The 7,661-nt window shown below is 34.8% G+C and overlaps 1 long non-coding RNA gene across 2 annotated transcripts in view; it reads right to left on the bottom strand.

Annotated features, from left to right (window-relative positions):
• Positions 1 to 2,462: 2,462 nt before the first annotated feature.
• Positions 2,463 to 7,661, bottom strand: part of LOC135786675 (uncharacterized) — a 38,142-nt gene continuing 32,943 nt past the window's right edge. For both annotated transcript variants that reach the window (XR_010546976.1, XR_010546977.1), the window contains one exon: positions 2,463 to 3,101. This is a non-coding gene — a long non-coding RNA (uncharacterized lncRNA). The remainder of the gene's footprint in view (positions 3,102 to 7,661) is intronic.

Raw genomic sequence — 7,661 nt, 5'->3', positions numbered from 1 at the left:
CACTGTCAATGTTATGTGTGCTGTTAAAAGTCAAAATACAACAACATCTTTGACAAACAGTGATAATTTATCATTAAAGCAGCGTGCTTTTACTGTATTAGAATCAGGGCTGGAAATGGCAGAAATTCACTGGGGGACTCTGGTTTGGGGTAGTTGATTTTAGATGATTTACATGGGTTAAAAATAACTTATAACATTTAAAAAAAAAAAAAAATGTGCCTTGAGTATTTAAGTTAAATAAACTTTTCTAAAAAATTGTCCTCAAGTTAAAGTAAAGTGTAAAGTGTGAAAATATAATGTATATGCATATAATGGATATTTTAAAAAGGAGAAAAATCATAAATGATTTTGTGCCTCTATGACTGTGTTGTGTCACGTGCTTGATGATGCATTATAACATAATGCATTTCTGAGTTGGAACTACACCCCCCTCGAAATTAACTCCCCGGACTCCGTCCCACCGGGGCTCCCCCATTTCCAGCCCTGATTACAATAAGTCATATAATGTATTAAAACAGAAATTGGAGCTTGTGATCTATTTGCTTATGACATTAAGATAAAGTAAGAGATGCCTAGAAAAGACTTGACCTTTAGGTATAAAGTCACAGCTGTGTGATTTCTGTCTCTCATTGCAAATCTGTTCGATCTTGAGATTAAAAGAAATTTAACAGACCACAGAGGTAACACAGATGTGAGTGTAGATGCAGGCCTGACTCCAGGATGTTTGTATTTTAAGGTTGAACATGATTATACATTCACTTATATCTTTATATGATTCAAACAATTACACCCTTCATAAACTTCCACTGTTTTTGTTTTTTAAAGACGACTGACATACAGAACTATCTTTTTATACCTTAGAAATAATTTGCATTAAATTAAATTCAATTAAATTTTGTTCTGAATTTAGTCTCAAAAATGCAAAAGACTGCACATACTGAAAAATGTATACTATAGGTTAAACTACAAAATGCATTGGATAAAAGCACATGTGCACTAAAAATATAACTTTTTAAAATTATAAAACACTAAATATATCTAATGTATATCTAATTATATCACAGATTAGATATCATTTGTAGGGGCCTTACATTTTTTTATTACAAATTACATTTGCTTTTTTAAATGTTGTAAATGCATTTAGGAAGTGAATAAGATCAAAACATGACAACAAACACTTTCTTTAAATGTGTGTTGTTTACTGAGGCTGAGTAAACAGTCACACATATCTACAGTATCATGTGACCCCAATCAAATTAGTAGGTCGTAATCCTGGCACAGGTTCAGACCTTTAACCTTAAATGACCTATCCTATAATTACCCAATCTGATCAGCTCTCTCTACACATCTGTTCACTATCAACCCAACATGTTTCTTATCATTCAATAACATCACGCATCTTATGTTTTGACATTTCAGAAAATGTCAACATTAGCTATATGAAACCAAGATATTATGATAGAATACAAAACATCCGGAATAACCCAAAATTTGTAATATGTAATGTTTTAAATAAATTTTAACTTTTAAGCAAAATACAATAATTTTTTATTTTTATTTTTTTTTATATAAATAACATGCATGCATAAAGCAAAAATTAATCTAAGCACTACACAGATTAATAAATTATTATGAAAGTGATGATTTACATTTATATTTGGTTTTTATTTGCACACCTACAGATTTCAGCAACATTTTTATATTAGGTTAAGAATCATTCATAAAGATGTTTTGAAAACCACTCAATCTTACACAAGTTGACTTATTTTAATCAACAGTGACTCACAATGAAATCCCTATTTATCATCACAAATATTCTGGTGACCTTCAATAACCCAACATGCTGTTTTCTGACATGCAAAATGCATGATTCAACCGTCTGATCTAACGCTCACAACGCCCATAAGTGTTATTAGTGGAAGATCTGAATGCAACATCTCTGCAAATCTGCATTTTCTCCAAACTCAAGTGGAGTATGCATTTACAGCAGAGATATGCAAATGAGATGACAGCTTCAAATATAAGACTAAATAAACCTGAAATATTTTGTAATTATATTTGCACAAAAACATTAAGTGTTTGTTATGTAATCAGCCTTGAATAATTATTTATAATTATTTTTTATTAATGATTTAAATTAAAAAATGCATAAAAAAGAAATAATCAAAACTTTTTATATAAAACCTAATTTAAATTGATTCCCAAAGTTTTCTAATAGTCAGTATTTGTATGTCAACCTCGTTGTGCAGATCTCATGTCGTGTGTGTGTGACATTTAAGAGCCTCATGTGTCCTCACACACACACACACAGTCTGGGAATAAAGTGCGCGCATGTTAACCACAGTTCAACCACTCTTGTTCGCGACTGGCAGATGTGTCGTAGGAGGACAGATCAATGTAAACACACCGTTAAAACAAACAGTCACAAGTCTGACCACAGAAACAGACAAATGTCAAACTGATCGTTTTTTTCAAGGAAACATTTATTGCCGGTGATCGGTGTTCATTTGAACTTCACCGACTTCAGTGATATCGGGCACAGCCGGGCTACTGTTTGCATTTACAAACCCGAATGACTTTGGAGTGACAATAAATAATTGTGCATTCAAGAATATCTCAAGTTTAGGTCGAGTAATGACTGTTTTTACAGAAGAAAACCACCGCAGGGTTGCAATTTCATGAAGATCTGACTTTCAGCTTGGGGGTTTTCTTTTGCATTACTCAAATCCCCTTTGTAATGCACGATTTCAAATGGCTTATTGGTTTATAAAATATGAGAAATGATATCAATGTCCAATAAAGATTTCAATGCATTAATAGAAATTTTGGCATATACAAAACTGTAACAACCTAAAGTGTATTTACACAGAAAGTGCATGCATTTAATTACAAAAGATTTCATAAAAAGCACTTCTTCATTCAAAAGTCTTTGTTCTTATTTATCCAACCAGACTCCCATATTAAACTCATGTTAAACTCCCAAGGATGAAGGCAGGATAAAAACTTTGAGCTCACTGAACGACGGACGTCAAGCGTTGTGGTTCATGTCAGATGTCATTCTGCAGGAGGAAGTCGCCATTTACAGTCTCTTCCAGTGTGACCTGCACACAGGGGACACAAACTTTGGTTAATAGAGCTCACAAAGCTTTCAGAAAGACACCTATTAAAGTAAAGCTCAGGAAAGAGAGAAAGATAAAGAGCCCGAAGCTTTGGCACCTGTCTGTATGCATTACACTGCTCTCTACAGACAGGCAACTAATAGCAGGTCTGAGGTTTCAGAGCCCGAGGCCGTGCCCTCAACAGCCCCGGTCTTCTGCTTTTTTTGTGTGTTTTCCTTTCCACCCCTCCTCCATGATCTACAGCCAGTCATGAGAGGGAGAGGAATCTCTTTGTGTGAGACGGCCAGGCGGACTTCATTACACAAATGCAAGGAAGATAATGACTGCAACAGATTACTGCTTTTTAGTGTAAACTGGGTTCGTATTAGACAAATGTGATCACTAAGCCTTTGTGCACGTTGTTTTGGAAACACAATACGTGAACCTTGCACTACAGTAGTCCAAATAGTTTTAAAACTTTTAAAAAGATTTACAAACCAAAGAAAGACTTATGAAATGCGTTTTCTTTGAAGTGTTGCGCAAAAACACAGTTGCTCACAAAAAAGTTTTAGGTGTGTTTCACTTAAGTCACTTTGTCTTGTGAAAAATAAAAAACACAAATGGGTCATTTTTGACAAACACATTAAAATGCTGGGTTATTTCCAACCCAGCGCTAAGTAACAAAAGAAAAAAAGGCCAAGCCTTGTAATTTAAAGGATTAGTCCATTTTCTTAAAAGAAAAATCCAGATAATTTACTCACCACCATGTCATCCAAAATGTTGATGTCTTTCTTTGTTCAGTCGAGAAGAAATTATGTTTTTTGAGGAAAACATTGCAGGATTTTTCTCATTTTAATGGACTTTGATAGAGCCCAACATTTAATATTTAACTCAACACTTAACGTTTTTTTTTCAACGGAGTTTCAAAGGACTATAAACAATCCCAAACGAGTCATAAGGGTCTTATCTAGAAAAACGATTTTCATTTTTGACAATAAAAATAACAAATATACACTTTTAAACCACAACTTTTTGTCATGTAGATCCAGTCGTGATGCGCCAGCTGACCCCACGCAATACGTAATGACATCAAGAGGTCACAGAGGACGAACGCGAAACTCCGCCCCAGTGTTTACAAGTGTTGAGAAAGAGGACCGTTCCTACGTTGTTGTATGTCAACTGATCCTAATTAATGTCTTTGTGGCAGTTTATTGTTTACAATGGTCCGCAAATGTGCGTTTTATATATGTAACACGTGACCTCCCTACGTCACTACGCATTTACGTTAGGTCGCGCTGGACCGGACCTAGACGAAAAGTTGTGGTTTAAAAGTACATATTTTTTATTTTTATTGTCAAAAATGAAAATCGTTTTGCTAGATAAGACCCTTTTGCCTCGTTTGGGATTGTTTAGAGTCCCTTGAAACTCCGTTGAAAAAAACTGTTAAGTGTTGAGTTAAGTATTAAATGTTGGGCTCTATTAAAGTCCATTAAATGAGAAAAATCCTGCAATGTTTTCCTCAAAAAACATAATTTCTTTTGGACTGAACAAAGAAAGACATCAACATTTTGCATGACTTGGTGGTGAGTAAATAATCTGGATTTTTCTTTTAAGAAAATTGAATATTCCTTTAACCTATGCTTGGTTGTTTCAACTCAAAATGCTGGGTTGTTTTAACCCATTGTTGGGTCAAATATAAACATTTTAAATGTTAAAAGGGACACTCTGCTTTTTTAAATATGCTCATTTTCCAGCTCCCCTAGAGTTAAACATTTGATTTTTAGCATTTTGGAATCCATTCAGCTGATCTCCGGGTCTGACGATACCACTTTTAGCATAGCTTAGCATAATCCATTGAATCTGATTAGACCATTAGCATCGCACTAAAAAATAACCAAAGAGTTTCTATACTTTTCCGCAATTATATTATGCAGTGCCCGAAAATAGTCCCCTGCTATTAAAAGTTACCAATGGGACTATTTTCAGGCGCTACGTAATATCATCGCGCCTGCTGCAGCCATGTTACGGCAGCAAAGTACTTGACTATTACGCCATAATAAGTGTAAAATTCCTAGGTATATCTGCCTACAAAATCACAACTTTTAATTTTCTGTCAGTCTTAGTACACGATGTAACTACAGAAGAGTCAAGTTTTAAATAAGAAAAATATTGAAACTCTTTGGTTATTTTTTGCCCGATGCTAATGGTCTAATCAGATTCAATGGATTATGCTAAGCTATGCTAAAAGTGCTAGCGCCAGACCCAAAGATCTGCTGAATGGATTCCAAAACTGTAAAAATCAAATGTTTAACTCTATAGGAGCTGGAAATCAGCATATTTTCAAAAAAGTGGAGTGTCCCTTTAATGTGATCCAACAGAAGTACTCGTCTCTTTTTAATACAAGTCTACAGTAAGTGTACAGAGCTAGAAAATGAATACTTAATATACATATATGAAATGTAAATAAATGTAATTTAATGAGAAATGGTTGATTTCATATTGAAATCTCACATTTTTATTGAAGACTTTAGTACTGAATTTTGGTAAATCTGTGCACATTATGAGATTACTCTCAGAAGAAGAAAGCCTAAGATAAACTCATTCCTGCTCACCATTTAATCACTGCTTTTAAAAAAAATGAAACATTGAAAAGATTTTATTTGTGACTTCTGTAATGCGATAAACAAACACAGTCTGATCACATTTACATCTGACAGTTATACAAAAATCACATCGGACCTGTTTCTATACCTAATGTGCCAAAAACAAATCGAGTGCTCTATTTAAGATTCAAATGAAAATCAGCGGTACAACCTGTGCTAGAAAACGATGTCAAAACAAATACATATTAACCCACACATATTCTTAAATTTGCATTCTGCATGGCTAAACTGCGTTCATGGCCTCTCTACCTAAACCACAGGGTCTTCTGTGTTAATCCCCTGTATAAAGTCATTGATAACCAAAACTGTGCAGTTTAATATGGTTGACAAACGTATAACAGCCCACATCCTCAATAAATATGATACACGACAAGACGAAACTAACAGATTTTACAGGAAAAGAGTTTGTGTACAGTAAATGAACCCGACCTGAGCTATATCCTTTGTAAATAAGGAAACATTATTATAATTAATCTTCAAAATTACTTATCCTAGACAGCAATGAGATTAAAAGAAGATCTTTGAACTTATTGATTATGCAGGGGCAGTACCCTTTAAAAAGGGTCCCATTATGTACCATTTACAGTAAATGGACTGCATTTATATAGTGCTTTTAACAGACCTATGGCCATCCAAAGCGCTTTACAATTAGCCTCACATTCACCCATTCACTCACACATTCATACACCGACAGCGGTGTCAGCCATGCAAGGCGCCAGCCAGCTCGTCGGGAGCAGCTGGGGTTAGGTGTCTTGCTCAAGGACACCTCGACACTTGGTCTGGTGGAGCCGGGGATTGAACCACCAACCTTCCGGTTTGTAGACAACCTACATGAACCACTAGGCCACTGCCGCCCCAGTGGGTATACATAAGTTTCCAAAATGTACACTGCAAAATTATATCATCAAACTACTAAAGATTTTACGTTATTTCAACTTAAAGGTGGGTGCATGATCTCTGAAAGCCAATGTTGACATTTAAAAATGACACAAACAAACTCGCCCCTACCCTAATAAAATCTGGATCTTCTTTGAATAGACCCTCCCAACACATACGCAACCCAGGCATTGATGTCGGTTAGTATACATGCCCTTTAATGCCTATTGGCAACAAGTGTGTTTTGATAGTAGCTCCGACTCACTTTTCCAAAGTGTTTTTCAAAAATCACGCATCCCGCCTTTAACAAATTAAGTTTTTAATAGCGATCCTCCAGCTAAATATCAAAATTACTCCATGATTTATTCACCCTCAAGTCATCCGAGATACATATGTCTTTTTTGGGCTTCAAAGTCAGAAGTCCTGCTTTCTGCCATTACAAGCTTGGAAAAGCAAGAACAATTCACTAAAATAACACCAAATGTGTTCGTCTGAAAGATGATGGACATATGTTTCTCTTATTGCTTAACGGTGAGTAAATCATGGGGTAATTTTGATATTTGGCTGAATTATTGTTTTAAAATAGTAGGTTGAATTGATTTGTGTTCTTTACTGTGTATCTTTAAGGTACTAATATGTACACTAGATACAAAGGGTGTACTTTTTTTTAGGGGAGAGCAGGGCAAAACCTAACACTTTTTAGTTTGGCTCAATCATTCAAAAAATATTTGTGTTTGATTTATTATATTTTTACACAAGCAACACACACACATCTCTGCTACAAATGAACATTTGAAGATTGTTTCTAGTATTTACCTTTCTTGTACAATTACACCAAACGTGACAGAAGTGCAAACGTTACAACTTACCCCATAGGTGGGGTTAAATGTAACAGGCAGGGGGTTAGTTGTAACACTTGATAAAAATTAAGTTTGCAGGAAAATATTTCAATACTTATATACTTAAAGTGGATAATGTTTATATATCTGTCTATAATAAGACAGGTATCTATATTCATCCCTCA

Source organism: Paramisgurnus dabryanus, chromosome 20 (assembly GCF_030506205.2).
Source record: "Paramisgurnus dabryanus chromosome 20, PD_genome_1.1, whole genome shotgun sequence".
NCBI classification, from domain to species: domain Eukaryota; kingdom Metazoa; phylum Chordata; class Actinopteri; order Cypriniformes; family Cobitidae; genus Paramisgurnus; species Paramisgurnus dabryanus.
The sequence above is the reverse complement of the archived record's forward strand: the minus strand, read 5'-3'. Positions and strand labels throughout refer to the sequence as shown.